The sequence below is a fragment of the Pan paniscus genome, chromosome 8 (genome assembly GCF_029289425.2).
Source record: "Pan paniscus chromosome 8, NHGRI_mPanPan1-v2.0_pri, whole genome shotgun sequence".
Taxonomy (NCBI): Eukaryota; Metazoa; Chordata; class Mammalia; order Primates; family Hominidae; genus Pan; species Pan paniscus.
The window spans coordinates 54824769-54844565 of NC_073257.2; positions in this window are offsets into that span (position 1 = coordinate 54824769).

Consider the following 19797-nt stretch of genomic DNA (forward strand, 5'->3'; position numbering starts at 1 on the left):
TGTGAATGGGAGTTCCCTCATGATTTGGCTGTCTGTTTGTCTGTTGTTGGTATATAAGAATGCTTGTGATTTTTGTACATTGATTTTGTATCCTGAGACTTTGCTGAAGTTGCTTATCAGCTTAAGGAGATTTTGGGCTGAGATGATGGGGTTTTCTAGATATACAATCATGTCATCTGCAAACATGGACAATTTGACTTCCTCTTTTCCTAATTGAATACCCTTTATTTCCTTCTCCTGCCTAATTTCCCTGGCCAGAACTTCCAACCCTATGTTGAATAGGAGTGGTGAGAGAAGGCATACCTGTCTTGTGCCAGTTTTCAAAGGGAATGCTTCCAGTTTTTGCCCATTCTGTATGATATTGGCTGTGGGTTTGTCATAGATAGCTCTTATTATTTTGAAATACGTCCCATCAATACCTAATTTATTGAGAGTTTTTAGCATGAAGGCTTGTTGAATTTTGTCAAAGGCCTTTTCTGCATCTATTGAGATAATCATGTGGTTTTTGTTTTTGGTTCTGTTTATATGCTGGATTACATTTATTGATTTGCATATATCGAACCAGCCTTGCATCCCAGGGATGAAGCCCACTTGATCATGGTGGATAAGCTTTTTGATGTGCTGCTGGATTTGGTTTGCCAGTATTTTACTGAGGATTTTTGCATCAATGTTCATCAAGGATATTGGTCTAAAATTCTCTTTTTTGGTTGTGTCTCTGCCCAGCTTTGGTATGAGAATGACGCTGGCCTCATAAAATGAGTTAAGGAGGACTCCCTCTTTTTCTATTGATTGGAATAGTTTCAGAAGGAATGGTACCAGTTCCGCCTTGTACCTCTGGTAGAATTCCGCTGTGAATCCATCTGGTCCTGGACTGTTTTTGGTTGGTAAGCTATTGATTATTGCCACAATTTCAGATCCTGTTATTCGTCTATTCAGAGATTCAACTTCTTCCTGGTTTAGTCTTGGGAGAGTGTATGTGTCGAGGAATTTATCCATTTCTTCTAGATTTCCTAGTTTATTTGCATAGAGGTGTTTGTAGTATTCTCTGATGGTAGTTTGTATTTCTGTGGGATCGGTGGTGATATCCCCTTTATCATTTTTTATTGTGTCTATTTGATTCTTCTCTCTTTTTTTCTTTATTAGTCTTGCTAGCGGTCTATCTATTCTGTTGATCCTTTCAAAAAACCAGCTCCTGCATTCATTAATTTTTTGAAGGGTTTTTTTGTGTCTCTATTTCCTTCAGTTCTGCTCTGATTTTAGTTATTTCTTGCCTTCTGCTAGCTTTTGAATGTGTTTGCTCTTGCTTTTCTAGTTATTTTAATTGTGATGTTAGGGTGTCAATTTTGGATGTTTTTGTTTTTTTTGAGATGGAGTCTTGCTCTGTCACCTAGGCTGGAGTGCAGTGGCATGATCTCGGCTCACTGCAACTTCCGCCTCCCAGATGCAAGCGATTCTCCTGTCTCAGCCTCCTGAGTAGCTGGGATTAAAGGCACGCACCACCACGCCTGGCTAATTTTTTTGTATTTTTAGTAGAGACAGGATTTCACCATGTTGGTCAGGCTGATCTCAAACTCTTGACCTCGTGATCCACCTGCCTTGGCCTCCAAAAGTACTGGGATTACAGGTGTGAGCCACCACACCCAGCCTTCTAGTTTGGTATTTTTCTTATTCAAGTAAAAAGGAAAAAAAAAATAACTCCACCAAGAGTAAAACAGAAAAAAGGAACAAAACTGATAACATGACTGAAAAGGCCTGGGGTGGTACCTCACTTCAGGCATAGCTGGATACAGGCACTTATACAAGATAAGTCTCTCTAATCTGTCAGTGCTTGCTTCCCTTTGATTACTTCATTCTCATGCAGTTCTTTCCACATAGTGGCCTGAGCAGCTCCTAACTCACATCTGCCCAAGAAAGCAGAGGCTGTTCCCCAATAGTTCCAGCCAAAGTCCCAGGAATGACTTTCACTGGAACCGTTTGGGCCACATGCCCCTGCCTGAGCCAATCACCACATCCAGCCTGGCCAGACCTGGCTTTCATGAAGCCCCTTCAGGAAGCGGTTGGGGATATCCCCTCCAGAAGGACATGGGGAAAACCAGAAAATGGGAGGAGGGATGCTTCCTTCTGAAAAATAGGGATGCAATTACCACAGGAGGTATCAGATACAGGGCTGGCACAAACAAGAGCAATCCACGGCACCATCATGTAGGCATGCAGCAGGTCCACCATGAAGCTACCTGGCTGCTCCGCAAAACGGAGTCACAGTTAATTCAGTCCATGAGAAATATCCCTCTACTTGGGTTCCCACCATTCACCCCAGGCCTGGCACATCCCAAATTTTCTTGGTCAAAGGCAAGCAAATTACGCGCCTTTTATGCTGCACAAAAAGCTGAAAAGATTATCTTACTTCTCTGACTCAAGAACTTTCTATGACTCCCTCTGGCTACTTATGTGGCTCCCACACCCTTAATGATAGAAGCCAACATTCATGAATCCCTTACCACATGCCAGTTACCTTATGGACCTGCCTCCTCCAAACAGCATAGAAGAGGTTGGTACTCTTACTGCACCCATTTTATAAATATGGAAACAAAGGCTCAGCAATTTGAGGTAATTTACCCAGAGCCAAAGTTAAGAAGTGCAGAGTTCAGATTAGCACAATATTGTTCCCGCCATTGCCATCCCAGCTCCATTTGTTCATGTTTCAAAGTCCTACACCCACCTGTAGCTAGGGGCCAGTGGGAACAGCTGCATGGCAGAAGACGCCTCTAGGAACCCCTTCAGCTTCTGCAGTTTTGGGGCTGGGGAGTAGGTGCAAAAGATACTTAGCTTTACCATCCTCTCCCATAAATTTTTTTTTTTTTTTTTGAGATGGATTCTACCTCTGTCACCCAGGCTGGAGTGCCGTGGTGTGATCTCAGCTCACTGCAACCTCTGCCTCCTGGGTTCAAGTAATTCTCATGCCACAGCCTCTGGAGTAGCTGGGATTACAGGTGCCCACCACCACACCTGGTTAATTTTTGTATTTTTAGTAAAGATGGGGTTTCACTATGTTGGCCAGGCTAGTCTCAAACTCCAGACCTCAAGTGATCCACCTGCCTCAGCCTCCCAATGTGCTGGGATTGCTAAGCCACCATGCCTGGCCCCATCTCCCATAACTTAATGGGATAGGGAAAAGAATTCCTCCAAGATAAAATTAAAGTGACGTTAGGAAAGGAAGTATGTGTTTGGTAGCCTTCAACCAGCAGCTGATTTCTCCAATTTGTGAGTCAATTAGTTTTCTATGGCTGCTGTAACAAATTACCACAAACTGATTGGTTTACATCAGCACAGACTTAATATCTTATTGTTCTATAGGTCAGAGGCCTCAAATCAGTTTCACTTGGCTAAAGTCAAGTTGTAAAGGACTGATTCCTTCAGGAGGTTCTGAAGGGAAAACCCGTTTTCTTGCCTTTTTCTGCTTTTAGTGGTTACCTATATACCCTGAATTGTGGCCCTTTCCTCCATTTTTAAAGCACACCACTCCAATCTCTGCACAGTGGTATGGTTTGAATGTGTCCCCCAAAGTTCATGTGTTGGAAATTTAATCTCCAATGCAACAGTGTTGAGAGCTGGGACCTTTAAGAGGAGATTATGTCATGAAAGATCTGCCCTCATTAATAGAGTAATGATGTTATCTCAGCAGAGGGTTAATTATCATGGGGATGGGTTGCTAATAAACGGATTGAGTTCAGCCCCCTTTCTCTCTTGATGTGATACCTTCCATCATGGGATGACACAGCAAGAAGACCCTCACCAGAAGCAGGCCCCTTGATCTTGACATTCCCAGCCTCCAGAACTGTAAGAAATAAACCTGTTCTTTATAAATTACCGAGTCTCAGATATTGCATAGCAATACAAAAAAGACTAAGACACTCAGTCATCATTGCATTGCCATCTCCCCTGACTGCTGAGTCCCTCTTAAAAGAGCACAGTAGGCTGGATATGGTGGCTCACGCCTGTAATCCCAGCACTTTGGGAGGCCAAGGTGGGCAGATCACGAGGTCAGGAGTTCGAGACTAGCCTGGCCAAAATGGTGAAACCCCATCTCCACTGGAAAAACAAAAATTAGTTGGGCATGTTGGCGAGCGCCTGTAATCCAGCTACTCGGAAGGCTGAGGCAAGAGAATCGCTTGAACCTTGGGAGGTGGAGTTGCAGCGAGCTGACATTGTGCCATTGCACTCCAGCCTGGGCACCAAGAGCAAAAAACTCCGTCTCAAAAAAGAAAAAAAAGCAGTGTGATGGGACACTGGGCCCACAGGCAACATAGGCTAAGTTCTCATCTCAAGATGCTTAATCACATCTGCAAAGTCCCTTTTGTCATGGAAAGGAACATAGTCACAGATTCCAGGGATTAAGTTGAGGACACTTTGGAGTGCCCATTATTCAGCCTGCCATGGAAGATATCATGAGAAGGAGTTAATACAAAATGCTCTGGAAACAGAGAAGGGTGGCCGGGCATGGTAGCTCATGCCTCTAATCCCAGTACCTTGGAAGGGAGGCGGGGGGATTGCCTGAGATCAGAGGTTCAAGACCAGCCTGACCAACATGGTGAAACCCCATCTCTACTAAAAATACAAAAATTAGCTGGGCATGGTGGCAGGTGCCTGTAATCCCAGCTACTCGGGAGGCTGAGTCAGGAGAATTGCTTGAACCCAGGAGGCGGAGGTTGCAGTGAGCTGAGATCGCACCATTGCACTCCAGCCTGGGCAACAAGCATGAGACTTCATCTCGATTAAAAAAAAAAGAAGAAGAAAAAGAAACAGAGAAAAGCTGGCTAACTCTCCACAGTGGGAAAAATGTCCCAGGAAACCACTGCCTCCACATTAAATATTCAAATGAGCTAAAACCTATCTAATTGGCAATCTCAGCCTTATTCCTTTAAACATGCAAACCACCTAAATTCCCAACAAACCCCCTACACCAGGCCAGCCAAGTCTCAGAATGCTTATATATACCCTTTAATAGAAATTTCCAACCACCATCCCCATTTCCTAAGGAAATGGCTGTGTGCCCTTGAGCCTGCCTTGACTGAATCGCCAGTGGCCTTTGAACCTTGGCACTCAATTCATGGCATGGCCAGCAAGCTACAAAGTGTCCTAGCATCAACCAAGCAAAGTTATAAAAGCAGATTCAGTGGACAATAAGGAACATTAGTTTTAGAGTCAAAAAGACCTGGGTTGGGTCCCAGCTCTGCCATTTACCAGCTGCACGACATCACAAAAGTTACCTTCATCCTCCAACTTTGGTTTCCTCACCTGTGACATGACAGTGGCTAGAGGACCTCATTCATAGAATCACTGTGAGGACAAGAGCAGCCAAGGGTAAGTCTTTGCACAGGGCCTACCCGGTCATTATTGGGTCAACAAGACATAACTATGCCTTATCTCCACTTCCAAAACCCAAACAGCTCTCAAAAATGAGTCATTGTAGCTCATTTGGAAGAAAAGACTGATATGAACCAATATGCAACTGCCTATAATCTTTCTCTATCCCTCTTACTGTGAATATTTGCTGTGGAAATATTAACATGTTTGGTCTCCACTGGGGTAGGACTCCACATGTGTAGGACTCCACTGGGGTGCTACACATACACATAGTAGATATGCCTTACCACCTTCCTAAAATTGGGTAATTAAATTTCACAACTTATCTACCCCAAAGGTTTCAGAGACTGTAGACCTGTATCTTTATGAGGGCAAGGATGAGAATATAACCTGGCCTGTTATTATGCACCAAGGTACCTGCTGTTCTCATGAAGATGTCAGCAGCCAGCCAGCCAGTATCTACAAACTCCACCCCCAACCTCACTATGCTACTTTCCCTGGAACTTTCCAAGGGGCCCTTAAAATTGTATTCAGCTCTCACAGGCTGAGACCAAGGTGACATCCTGGGAAACCTGCCTAGTGATAGCCAAGGTGTAGCTCCAGATGAAAGGCACACAACAACTTTAAATATAAAAAAGCCATTCAGGCTAGGCACAGTGGCTCACGTGTGTAATCCCAGCACTTTAAGAGACCGAGGCATGCGGATCACCTGAGGTCAGAAGTTCAAGACCAGGCTGGCCAACATGGCAAAACCCTGTCTCTACAAAAAAATATAAAAATTAGCTTGGCATGGTGGTGCATACCTGTAATCCCAGCTACTCGGGAGGCTGAGGCCCGAGAATCGCTTGAACCTGGGAAGCAGAGGTTGCAGTGAGCCAAGCTTCCACCACTACACTTCAGGCTGGGCAACAGAGTGAGACTCCGTCTCAAATTAATAAATAATAAAGCCATTCAACTAAAGAACTGATTATCAAGCAGAAGCACAAAGCCCAGGTTCCATCAGGTTTTTAATTGTACATCAGTGACTGTGAAAAAGCAATTATTCCCATAATTAAAATACAAACGATAAAAAACAGACTCAAAGAAAAGAAAGATGACAGAATGAAAGAAGGTACATTTCTTTCATGTTCAAACCACGGAGTTCACAACACAGCAGCACACACAGCCGGGCGCTTTGTGGTCTCGGTGCCCTCGGCTTCCGCTTCACGAGGCCGCTTTAGACTAGTAGAAGGCTGAAAATAAAGGAAAATGGAGAAATGTTCAAAAGAAAGTCACTGGCTTCTTTAAGATTATCAAAGTTCCTCAATGTACTTCCAGTAAAGTGGGGGTATTTGATGTGAAATTCTAGTACCAAAAATTACTGGTTGTCATCATTGACAACTGAGTCTTCACCACAGCCCGCAACTCAGACATGCTTATCTAATAGATATTTCTCTCCCTGTGGCTTCTGACCTCTGAATGATGTATACTGAAAGCAAGTAGCATAACCAACTTCCTCTTGATCATCCTCTTCTAAATATCAAGTTTAAAAGGACTACAATACCTCTCAGTTGAAGCCCCAAGTCTTAGTCTTTTGCAGGAAGACAACCTTTGTGCCTTAGTTGTTTTCCCATATACAAAATTGGGAGGAAGGCTGGGTGTGGTGACTCACACCTATAATCCCAGCACTTTGGGAAGCCGAGGTGGGGAGGTCGCTTCAGGTCAAAAGTTCGAGACAAGCCTGACCAACATGGCAAAACCCCATCTCACCTAAAAATACAAAAATTAGCTGGGCACAGTGGCGGACACCTGTAGTCCCAGATACTCAGGAGACTGAGGCAGGAGAACTGCTTGAACCCAGGAGGCAGAGGTTGCAGTGAGCTGAGATTGCACCACTGCACTCTGGCCTGAGTGACACACTAAGACTCTGTCTCAAGAAAAAAAAATCGGGGGGGAGGAAACAGTGGGAAAAAGGACAGCTACCATTCAACAACAACAACAACAACAACAACAAAGCAGGACTGGAATTAACTTATATTCACAAAGAACTTTAAAGAATAAAATTGTAATCAAGGAATCAACTACTGACCCAAATTTTAATTTTTCCAACAAATTTATATTTGAGCCTCTAATAGAGTCTTTCAAAATTGCCTTACAGGTGACCTTTTGGATGGCAATCCCTAGCTGTGTTTATCTGTCTATTATGTGTTAGACATTAAACATATCCTGCATTTTTAAATCTAAGGGTGCTGGAGTGAATCAAGTTCAAACAGTTTCTACTACATTATAACTGAAACAATGTTAAGCAATTGCTACTCAGGAAAATCTTGAATTTCATCATCTTTGCTTATCAGCTCCTTAAGCCCAGACTATATTTAGTGATCATCAGGAATACGAATACTTCGGCTAGAACCTGAGATAGAGCTGTGGACTCATTTTCCTCAGACAGAAGATCTTGAAACTTTCTCTTCATGTCTTCATCCTGTGAGGGAATTAAAAACATAAGTAGCTGTGTCTGAAGGATAATAAACTCCTAGAATGACAGGGGTAGCATGCCCCTGTGGAAAGAGGGAGGAAAAGATGGCCGTCCAAGAATCATCCCCTTGATGAAGCTCCCACAGCGAAGGCATTATGTGTTGCCCCCATCTACCTTCCCAGAGGAGTCCAATTAGCAGTCAATGCAATGCTCCATCAATCCTGGCTGACACACATCCACATGCCTAAAAGCTCTCAGTGGGTCAATCACAGCCTCCAGCAGTCAAGAGCTTCTGAATTAGCATCCCAGATCCTGAGAAAGGTGACAATCAGGGGGCCAGGGGCTGGGCCTGACTCCGTGCAGATCCTCAAATCCTTCCGGGACCACTCTCCACCTGCTGCCTCTGCCATGAATGAGGCCAATCACCCAGGCTGTCCTAAGAACCAGCCCAGCACCCTAGGAAAATTCACCCAGCAGATGCCATACAAATTTTCAGAAGTACTTAAGCCCACAATATCCCAGAGCTCAGGTCTAATGAGAAAGGGAGACAATAAACAGAACAAAGCATTACAGGTGTTTCATGCTGCAGGAGCGGGAGATGAGGAGGGCACAGACAGTGTGTATATGAGTAGCTCCCACCTCTCTGGATTCTTACTTCTGCAGGGTTCAAGGATTTGCATTAGGAAACCCTGAGATGTGGTCTGGTGCAGCTCTCCCCATCTTCAGCAAGGTGAAAGGAACATCTATAACTAGGAATGTGGCCTTTGAGTGTTGGCCAGAAGCCCAGCTCCACCACTCACAGGTGGCATGTGCAGAATACAGACCCAGAGTTATCTGATTCCAATGCCTCATGTACTTTCCCACCCAACTCCAGCCCCTCCTCCCACTGAGCCAAGCATACCACAGTGGGGAAAGGGAGAGGATACAGCAAAGTCCTCCACCATTTGGCAATTTGATGGATATGGAAATTTTACAACACTAGGTTGGGCATGGTGGCTCATGCCTATAATCCCAGCACTTTGGGAGGCCAAGATGGGAGAATTGCTTGAGGCCAGGAATTTGGGACAAGCCTGGGCAATATAGTGGGACTTGTCACTACAAAAAAAAATTTAAAAATTAGGCCAGGCACGGAGGCTCACGCCGGTAATCCCAGCACTTTGGGAGGCCAAGGCGGGAAAATCACCTGAGGTCAGAAGTTTGAGATCAGCCTGGCTAACATGGTGAAACTCCGTCTCTACTGAAAATACAAAATTAGCCAGGCGTGATAGTGCATGCCTGTAATCCCAGCTACTCAGGAGGCTGAGGCAGGAGAATCGCTTGAACTCGAGAGGCGGAGGTTGCAGTAAGCCAGGATCACACCACTGCACTCCAGCCTGGGCAAAAGAGTACGACTCTGTCTCCAAAAAAAAAAAAAAAAAAAAAAAATTAAATTAGCCAGACATGATGGCATGCACCTGCAGTCTCAGCTACTTGGGAGGCTGGGGCAGGAGGATCACTTGAGCCTGAAAGTCATGGTGCAGTGATCATGCCACTGCACTCCAGCCTAGGTGAGAGAGCAAGACCCTGAGGAAGGAAGGAAGGAAAGAAGCAACGCTGTAATCCCAGCACTTTGGGAGGCCAAGGCAGGGCACATCACTTGAGGTCACTCTGTTTTGAGTTTCTCAGTGTAGCTCCCCATTGCCATTTGACAGCAGCAAGCTCATCTGGATTCCTCTCTGCACCCTCTCACAGCCTTACTTAGGATCTCAATTATCTTGCAGTGTCACTCTCAAAAGTCCATCTCTTGGCAGCCCTTCAGTGAGGCCAAACAGAGTGGTCACAAGCCTAATCAGGCCTATATTTAAAACAAATAATCAGGTCAGGCACAGTGGCTCATGCCTGGAATCCCAGCACTTTGGGAGGCCAAGGTGGGTGGATCACCAGAGGTCAGGAGTTTGAGACTAGTCTGACCAACACGGTGAAACCCCATCTCTACTAAAAATACAAAAATGAGCTGGGCATGGTGGCAGGCACCTGTAATCCCAGCCACTTGGGAGGCTGATGCAGGAGAATCACTTGAACCCGGAGGTGGAGGTTGCAGTGAGTTGAGATCACACCATTGCACTCCAGCCTGGTAGACAAAAGCGAGACTCCATCTCAAAAAAGGAAATAAATAAATAAACATTGATTTTCTTCATGATGTCTACAATTATTCCAAAATATTAAATTAGCCAGGAACAGTGGCTCGTGCCTATTATCCAAGCACTTTGTGAGGCTTAGGCGGGAGGATCCCTTAAGGCCAGGAGATTGAAGCTGCAGTGAGCTATAATTGCACCAGTGCACTCCAGTTTAGGCAACAGAAGATTACCTTGTCTCCACCAATAAATAAGATAAAAATTAAATTATAATATCCCTTGAAAGCAAACAGAAGAAATCCTCTATTTCAGGCAGTAAATATGAGGCAGACAGTAGATGTAAGGGATGCTCCCAAAACTGGGCACTCTGTTAATGACAAAACAGAGACCAGAATCCACATTCCCAACACTCAGTCCAGCGCCAGACCCACAAAACAATTTGGTTTTTGTGAAAACACTGAATTTTCCCAAAATAAAACCCAAACTATCACAAACAGATGTTTTAGATGGTCAGTCTTCATCCTTGTCTTCATTCAATGCTCATTCCTCCTTTTACTGCAAAAACAAAAGGTGGCTAAAAGAGTATTCCAGGGAGATCCTGCAACAGAGTTGAACTTCACCTTCTCCTTTGTTGTTAATAAGTTTTCTTTGAGATGAAGAAGTACAAGAAAAATGGGCTACGCTTGCTCATAAATTTCAGGCAGATGCAAACCCTCTTCCCAGGCTCAACAGGCCAGCTCTGTTTTTTTGCTAGAGATGAACACAGCTCCTCTACCTCTACATCTAGACCCAAGAGTTTCCCTATTAGGACACATGAAAAGAGCCAGAAGACATGTTTCTCTTTTTCATCAAAATTAAAATCCTCACATGCAAAAGCACCCTTTGTTTCCAAAGCCCTTTCTTCCAGGGTCCCGCTGTTTCAAATCTGTGTGGTCTATTAAATGCTAAATCATCTGACAGATTTCTTCTGGGGAGACTGTCGTTTCCAAGGCAACATCCAAAACACCTATATCTGTCTTTTTTTTTTTTTTTTTTTTAAGTTTTTGTTGTTCTCAACCTGATCTGGCCTGAGCAAAACTGTTGGGTGTAGAGTATTAGAACAGAGAATGGGGAGAGTCTTCCTAGAGTCCCAGAAGTACGGGGCTGAGGCTGGATTGCCCAAGGAGTTCCTGGACCAGTAATCCCCAGAGAAACAACATTTAGCTCAAGTAACAGCCTCTAGCTCAAGCTACCAGTTCTGTCCCCCATCTCCACAGAAAACGGATTGATACAGTTTGGCTTTATGTCCCTACCCAAATCTCATCTCAAATTGTAATCCCCAGGTGTTGAGAAAGGGACCTGTTGAGAGGTGATTGGCTCAGGGGGGCAGTTTCCCCCAGGCTATTCTCATGATAGTGAGTTCTCACGAGATCTGACAGTTTCATAAAAGGCTCTTCGCCCTTCACTTCCTTCACAAGCTCTCTCACCTGCTGCCATTAAGACATGCCTTCTTCCCCTTCCACCATGATTGTAAGTTTCCTGAGGCCTCCCCAGCCATGTGGAGCTGTGAGTCAATTAAACCTCCTTTCTTTATAAATTACCCAGTCTTGGGCAGTTCTTTATAGCAGTGTGAGAACAGACTAACACCCAGACCAAAAGAAAATTAATAGAAAGGGACATGGCTGTGTTGAATGGAATTGCTCGTTACAGAGGACCAGACATCTATCAGAAAACCTGCCCAATGGCGTAGCTAATTCCAAAACTAAAGATTAATCCAGCAAAGCCAAAACGTACTTCCAACTCTTGGCAGTTCCAAATGAGGTCAGGATTTAATAATGGCAGCCTCAACCCCTAGCAGGAGCACAGCACTAACACAGATGAAAGGTGCAGGTGACGGCCTTCACTAAGGACACATTTACTCACCTGAATGAACAAGCAGTGGGACCCTTTATACCCAGTCACTTGGGCTTGAGAAATAGCTGGATTCTCCCCAGGGAGGCTGCCCTCCTGCTCCTCCCCCACTTCCCTTATTTAAGGTTGAAGATGGCTGGAATGCACACCACCTATGAAGAGCAGTGGACATGGCTGGGGGTAGAGCCAGAACAAGCCCTCAAAAGAACACAGGCCAGACTGGAGATTTAGGGCAGCCAAGTGGAACCAGAACAGGACATAAAGTGAGCTTGTACATCCAACAGCCATGAGTAACATCAAAAAGGTTGTAGCCTGGCCAACACGGTGAAACCCCATCTCTACAAAAAAATACAAAAAGTAGTTGGGCTTGGTAGCATGCACCTTTAATCCCAGCTACTTGGGAGTTTGAGGCAGGAGAATCACTTGAACCCAGGGGTCAGAGGTTGCAGTGAGCTGAGATCGTGCCACTGCACTCCAGCCAGGGTGACAGAAGGAGAACCTGTCTCAAAAAAGAAAAAAAAAGACAGGTTGTAACCCATCCTCCAAGATACCCCCCATACATCTAAAACAATTAGATTAAACAGACTAAACATGTTTCTGTCCTCTGTCTCATGTCTCTCAGGCAGCAGGGCTTCCCATGTATTTTATGCTAGCAGGCACTGTCCCACACCCACCTGAAGCCACGGTGTCTTAAGGCTTCTTCTGTCATAAAACGTGCCTTTAGATCCACTACCAACAACTTCTTGACAAGGTCCAGTGCTAAAGCAACAATTGGGCAAATCACAGTGAAAAGGATAAATATATTATCAGTAATAGTATGCCAGAATTAACAGGTAATCATCCAGAAAGAGCAGAGAGGGTCTGAGATCATCAGGGAGTCAGCAGACAGGGCCCCCTAATCTTCCTCACTCTCTGTATTCACAGTACTGTGAGAAGACCAGGAATGATAATGACACTCCCTGTCTCCTGCTGCTGGGACATCATTCACGACCTCTTCGCTGCCTGTTCCCTCTCCTGTTGCTAGACTCAAGGTCAAACTAATTAAAGCTAAACTTCTACCCAATTCTAAGATACTTGGGATGCACAGCAAACTCTCCCTGACAGATGGATGGGTGAGAGTTACTCAGCCAGGGAGAGGCTCCCTGGAACTGCAGACTTGTCAGAAATAAAACTTGACTACTCCAGCAAGCAACAAATGCACGCTGGCCTGTATATTACAACATAATTATTCCTTAAATATTCTGACATTTAACACAATCACCTATGTTATATTATTTGACATTCAAGACCTAGAATATTATATAGGCTAGTGAATATTATCCTTCATCTCTGGAGTATGAAAAGGAGCGTAACTGGTGAAATTGCTGATTTTTTGTTATCTGACTAAGTTAATTAACCAAATCCAGTGAACGTTTCTGTCTGCATCGTATTCAAGATCTTTGCAGCTTTTGAAGCCAATGATCACTCTCTTATTGAAACACTTGTCTTTTTTTTTCTAATTCTGAGGCACCACTTACTGGTTTTCTTCTTCCCTCACTGCTTCTTCCTTTCTTGTCTTCCATATTCCATTCTTCTTTTCCTAACTTCTAAATATGAAATATCACTCAGGACTTAGACCTGGGCCTTTTCCTCTTTTCCCTTTATATAGTTTGTCTATGTGGTCTCATCAACGTCCAAGATATCACATTTATGCATGCAACCTTCTAATTTAAGCATTATCTGGCCAGGCACGGTAGTTCACGCCTGTAATCCCAGCACTTTGGGGGCTGAGGCGGGCAGATCACCTGAGGTTGGGTGTTCAAAGCAGCCTTGCCAACATGGTGAAACCCCATCTCTACTAAAAAATACAAAATTAACCAGACATCATGGCAAGCACCTGTAGTCCCAGCTACTCAAGAGGCTGAGGCAGGAGAATCGCTTGAACCCAGGAGGCAGAGGTCGCAGTGAGCCAAGATTGCGCCACTGCACTCCAGCCTCAAAAAAAAATATATATATATATATATATATATATATAATCATTATAGATATTGTTGAAGCTTCCTGTATACTATTTTCCAACCTCATTCCTCTCCTTTTCCTGGAGGTACCAGCTATGCAGATAAAAGCAGAAATTAATGTCAGTAGCAGTGTGTTCATCATGTGTCTATGCCTTCATGACAAAGGAAAATTAAAAACTTGTGTTCCTGGCTTCTGCATTGGGAAAGTAATATTAATAATGTTAGAAGTTCTCCAAATATGGGGTGACTTATTAAAACCTGCTCAGGTCAGGTGCCATGACTGATGCCTGTAATCCCAACACTTTGGGGCACCAAGGTGGAAGAATCATTTGAAGCCAAGAGTTTGAGGCTAGCTTGGGCAACATAGTGAGACTTCATCTCTACAAAATAAAAACTTTTTAAAATTAGCTAGGCATTGTGGTGTGTGCCTGTAGTCCCAGCTACTCAGGAGGCTAAGGCAGAGGGTCCCTAGAACCCAGCAGTTCAAGGATGCTGTGAGATATATGATCGTGCCACTATTCCAACCCAGGCAACAGGGCAAGACCCTGTCTCTTTAAAAATAATAAAATAAAATAAAAGCTACTTGGGCAAACTGCTAAACGTTTGCTTCTATTCCTGAGATACCCAACTGCTCCAGAATTTTTTTTTTAGAATACATTACTAGATTTACTATTATTTTATTTTAGATGTTTGTATCTAAGCTTAGTTTGGCCTCCAATTTTCTTGGATTATAATGATCTTAAATATTTATATTGCATTTATGTTAGCCTCACAAAATGAATTGAAGGTGTTCCCTCTTTTTCCATTCTCTGAAATTATTTTGATATGATAGTGCTTACTTATATGTTCTTTGAATGTTTGGTAGAACTTTCATATTAAAGTATCTCATACTAGTGGGTGTTTTCTATGAGAAAGTATTTACTGATTGAATTTTTAAAAATAGATGCATGAATATTCAGGTGTCCCATTTCTTTTTGACTAAGTGTTTATAAGTTATAGTAGCCAACGAAGTTGTTCATTTCACTTATGTTTTTAGACTGTTGTCATATAGTCATTTATAGTATTCACTTTATTATTTTTCACTCATATTTTATGTTACACTTCATTTTTTATTCCTAATATTGCTTATTCATACCTTCTCTTTTTAATTAATCAATGTTACCAGAAGAGTGCCTATTTTATTATTCTTTTCAAAGAATCAGCATTTGGTTTTGGGAATCTTGCCTATTGTTTCTTTGTTTTATAGTTTATTAATGTCTATTTCTACTTTTAGCCTAACTGCCTTTAATTTATTTTACTTAGGTTTACTCCAATTTTTTTTTTTTTTTTTTTTTTTTTGGCAGAGTCTTGCTCTGTTGCCCAGGCTGCAATGCAGTGGCCCAATCTCGGCTCACTGCAACCTCTGCCTCCCTGGCTCAAGCAATTCTTCTGTTTCAGCCTCCCAAGTAGCTGGGATTATAGGCACCCACCACCACACCCAGCTAATTTTTGTATTTTCAGTAGAGACAGGAGTTTCACCATGTTGGCCAAGCTAGTCTTGAACTCCCAACCTCAGGTAATCCACCCTCCTTGACCTCCCAAAGTGCTGGGATTACAGGCCTGAGCCACCATGCCCAATCTCTTTTTCTCTTTCTAAACTTCCTAAGGTGGATACTTAACTAATTTTCAGCCTATTTTTCAATATAAACATTTAAAGATATAAATTACCCTTTCAGTACTGCCTCAGCTCTGTCTCACAAGTTTTGTTATGTAGTATTTCACTTCCAAATATCTTCTGATTTTTGTTTTCATATCTTCTTTGACTGAAAAATTATTTAAGGTATGCCTTTATTTTGAAGATGAAAGAAATTTACATTTTTTCTCTTATAAATTGCATTTTGGTTACAGAGTATAAGCCGCATGTTATAATGTTTGTTTATTTGTTGTGATTTGATTCATAGGCTAGCATAGGTTCAGTTCTCCTAAGACTTTATCAGGCTTCAAAGTATATATATTCTCTAATTTGAGCGTACAAAGGTCTATATATTTCCTTTAAATTAAGCTTTTTTAATACAGTGGTTAAAATCTGAGATAATCTTACTACATTTTGATTATCATTGACTCAGAGGTTTAAGTTTCTTCAAGGTTGAGGATTTAGACATTTTTCTTTGTAATTCTGCAATTTGTGCTTCATATATTTTATGGTTGAATTGTTACATGCATACGTGTCTTTACATAATGACTTTTATTCCTCAGAATGTTTTTTGTCTTAGAGTTTTTGATATGAAAATAACTATATCAGCCATATATTGATTAATATTTGTTTTATTTATCATTTACTCATCTCATAACTTCAGAATTTTGTGTCTTTTAACTATTACGGGTTATACCTGGATTTTCACATTTTTATCCAGTCTTCAAGTGTCTGTCTTTAACTAATTTAGACCATTTAAGTTTATTGTGGTTATGGATAAATTTATATTTACTTCTGTCATCATATTTTGTGCTTTCTGTTAACCATATTATTTCTCCAATTCTTTTCCCCAATGCATTCTATTAGATTGATCAAGGTTTTTCCCCTCTATTTGTTTAAAAGTTGTATGTTCTCGTTCTATTCTATTCACGATTACCCTTGAAATGTAATATGTGTACTTGAATTAACAAGTAATTTAAAAAACTAATTGTAAAATTAAAATCACTAGTTTCATCTTGAAGGATGCATTAATTTTGATCACCCTCATTCACTCCCAACTTACTGTTTTCCAGTACTTTTCTTCCAATTTATATTTTATCAGCTTTTTTGAGGTATAATATACAGAGCACAAAATTTATTTTAAGTGCACATTTCGATGAGTTTTGACAAATGTATAGAGTTGTACAACAATTACAAAAATTCAGTTTTTGAATACTTACATAATCTCAAAAAGTTTCCTCATGCTTATTTTCATTAAATCCTCACTCCCACCTACCCAAGTCCCAAGAAACAAATGATCTGCTTTCTTTATAGATTTGTCTTCCATGAAAAGCTACATAGATTGGCTGGGTACAGTGGCTCATGCCTGTAATCCTAGCATTTTGGGAGGCCAAGGCGAGTAGATCACCTGAGCCCAGGAGTTCAAGACTAACCTAGGCAACATGGTGAAACCCCATCTCTACTAAAAACACAAAAATTAGGTGGGCATGGTGCGCACCTGATAGCTACTCGAAGGCTGAAGTGTGACGGATTACGTTTATTGATTTGTGTATATTGAACCAGGCTTGCATCCCAGGGATGAAGCTGACTTGATAGTGGTGGATAAGCTTTTTGATGTGCTGCTGGATTCGGTTTGCCAGTATTTTATTGAGGATTTTTGCATTGATATTGATATTGGTCATCAGGGATATTGGTCTAAAATTCTCTTTTTTTGTTGTGTCTCTGCCAGGCTTTGGTATCAGGATGATGCTGGCCTCATAAAATGTGTTAGGGAGGATTCCCTCTTTTTCAATTCATTGGAATAGTTTCAGAAGGAATGGTACCAGCTCCTCTTTGTACCTCTGGTAGAATTCGGCTGTGAATCCATCTGGTCCTGGACTTTTTTTGGTTGGTAGACTAATTAATTATTGCCTCAATTTCAGAGCCTGTTATTGGTCTACTCAGGGATTCAACTTCCTCCTGGTTTAGTCTTGGGATGGTGTATTTGTCCAGGAATTTATCCATTTCTTCTAGATTTTCTAGTTTATTTGTGTAGAGGGGTTTGTAGTATTCTCTGACGGTAGTTTGTATTTCCATGGGATCAGTGGTGAAATCCCCTTTATCATTTTTTATTGCATCTATTTGATTCTTCTCTCTTTTCTTCTTTATTAGTCTTGCTAGTGGTCTATCAATTTTGTTGATCTCTTCGAAAAACCAGCTCCTGGATTCATTAATTTTTTGAAGGGTTTTTTGTGTCTCTATTTCCTTCAGTTCTGCTCTGATTTTAGTTATTTCTTGCCTTCTGCTAGCTTTTAAATGTGTTTGCTCTTCCTTTTCTTGTTCTTTTAATAGTGATGTTATGGTGTCAAGTTTGGATCTTTCCTGCTTTCTCTTGTGGGCATTTAGTGCTATAAATTTCCCTCTACACACTGCTTTGAATGTGTCCCAGAGATTCTGGTATGTTCTGTCTTTGTTCTCGTTAGTTTCAGAGAACATCTTTATTTCTGCCTTCATTTCATTATGTACCGAGTAGTCATTCAGGAGCAGGTTGTTCAGTTTCCATGTAGCTGAGCGGTTTTGAGTGAGTTTCTTAATATATACACATATATATATACACAACATTTTCTCTATGCATTCTTTGATTGATGGGCATTTGAGCTAGTTCCATATCCTTCACAATTTCAAATTGTGCTGCAATAAACGTGTGTGCAAGTGTTTTTTTCATATAATGACTTCTTTTCCTCTGGGTAGATACCCAGTAGTGGGATTGCTAGATCAAATGGTAGATCTACTTTTAATTATTTAAGAAATCTTCCTACTCTTTTCCACAGTGGTTGTACTAGTTTACATTCCCCCCAGCAGTGTAAAAGTGTTCCCTTTTTACCACACCCATGGCAACATCTATTTTTTTAATTTTTTGATTATGGCTATTCTTGGGGGAGTGAGATGGTATCGCATTGTGGTTTTGTTTGCATTTCCCTGATAATTGGTGATATTGAGGATTTTTTCATGTTTCTTGGCCATTTATATCTTCTTTTTGGAAGTGTCTAATCATGTCCTCAGCACACTTTTTTATAGGATAATTTGATTTTTTCTTGCTGACTTGTTTGAGTTCCTTATAGATTCTGGATATTAGTACTTCGTTGGATGCATAGTTTGTAAAGATTTTCTCCCACTCTATAGGATGTCTTTTTACTCTGCTGATTATTTCTTTTGCTGTGTAGAAGCTTCTTAGTTTAATTAACTCCCATCTATTTATCTTTGTTTTTGTTGCCTTTGCTTTTGGGTAAGAACCAAGAGGTCATGAAGTCTTTGCCTAAGCAAATGTCTAGAAGGGTATTTCCAATGTTACCTTCTAGAATTTTTATAGTTTTAGGTGTTAGATTTAAGTCTTTGATCCATCTTGAGTTGATTTTTGTATAAGGTGAGACATGAGGATGCAGTTTCATTCTTCTACATATGGCTTGCCAATTATCCCAGCACCATTTGTTGAATACGGTGTCCTTTCCCAACTTTATGTTTTTGTTTCCTTTGTTAAAGATCAGTTGGCTTAAGTATTTGGCTTTATTTCTCAGTTCTCTATTCAGTTCCATTAGTCTATGTGCCTATTTTTATACCAGTATTATGCTGCTTTGGTGACTATAGCTTTATAGTATAGCTTGAAGTCAAGCAATGTGATGCATCCACATTTGTTGTTTTTGCTTAGTCTTGCTTTCGTTATGCGGGCTATTTTTGGGTTCCACATGAATTTTAGGATTGCTTTTTCTAGTTTGGGGAAGAATGATGATGTAGATTGCTTTTGGCAGTATGGTCATTTTCACAATATTGATTCTACCTATCCATGAGCATGTGATGTGTTTCTATTTGTTTGTGTCATCTATGATTTCTTTCTGCAGTGTTTTGTAGTTTTCACTATAGAGCTCTTTCACCTCCTTGGTTATGTATATTCCTAAGTTAGTTTGCTTGGGGTTTTTTCTTTGGTTTTGTTTGTTTGTTTGTTTTGTTTTTTTTGTAGCTGTTGTAAAAGGGGTTGAGATCTTGATTTAATTCTCAGCTCAGTCACCGTCGGTGTATACCAGTGCTACTGATTTGTGTACATTGATGTTGTATCCTGAAACATAACTGAATTCATTTATCAGATCTAGGAGCTTTTTGGATGAGTCTTTAAGGTTTTCTCATTATATGATCATATCATCAGGAACAGCAACAGTTTGACTTCCTCTTTACTGATTTAGATGTCCTTTATTTCTTTCTCTTGTCTGATTGCTCTGGCTAGGACTTCCAGTACTATGTTGAATAGAAGTGGTGAAAGTGGGCATCCTTGTC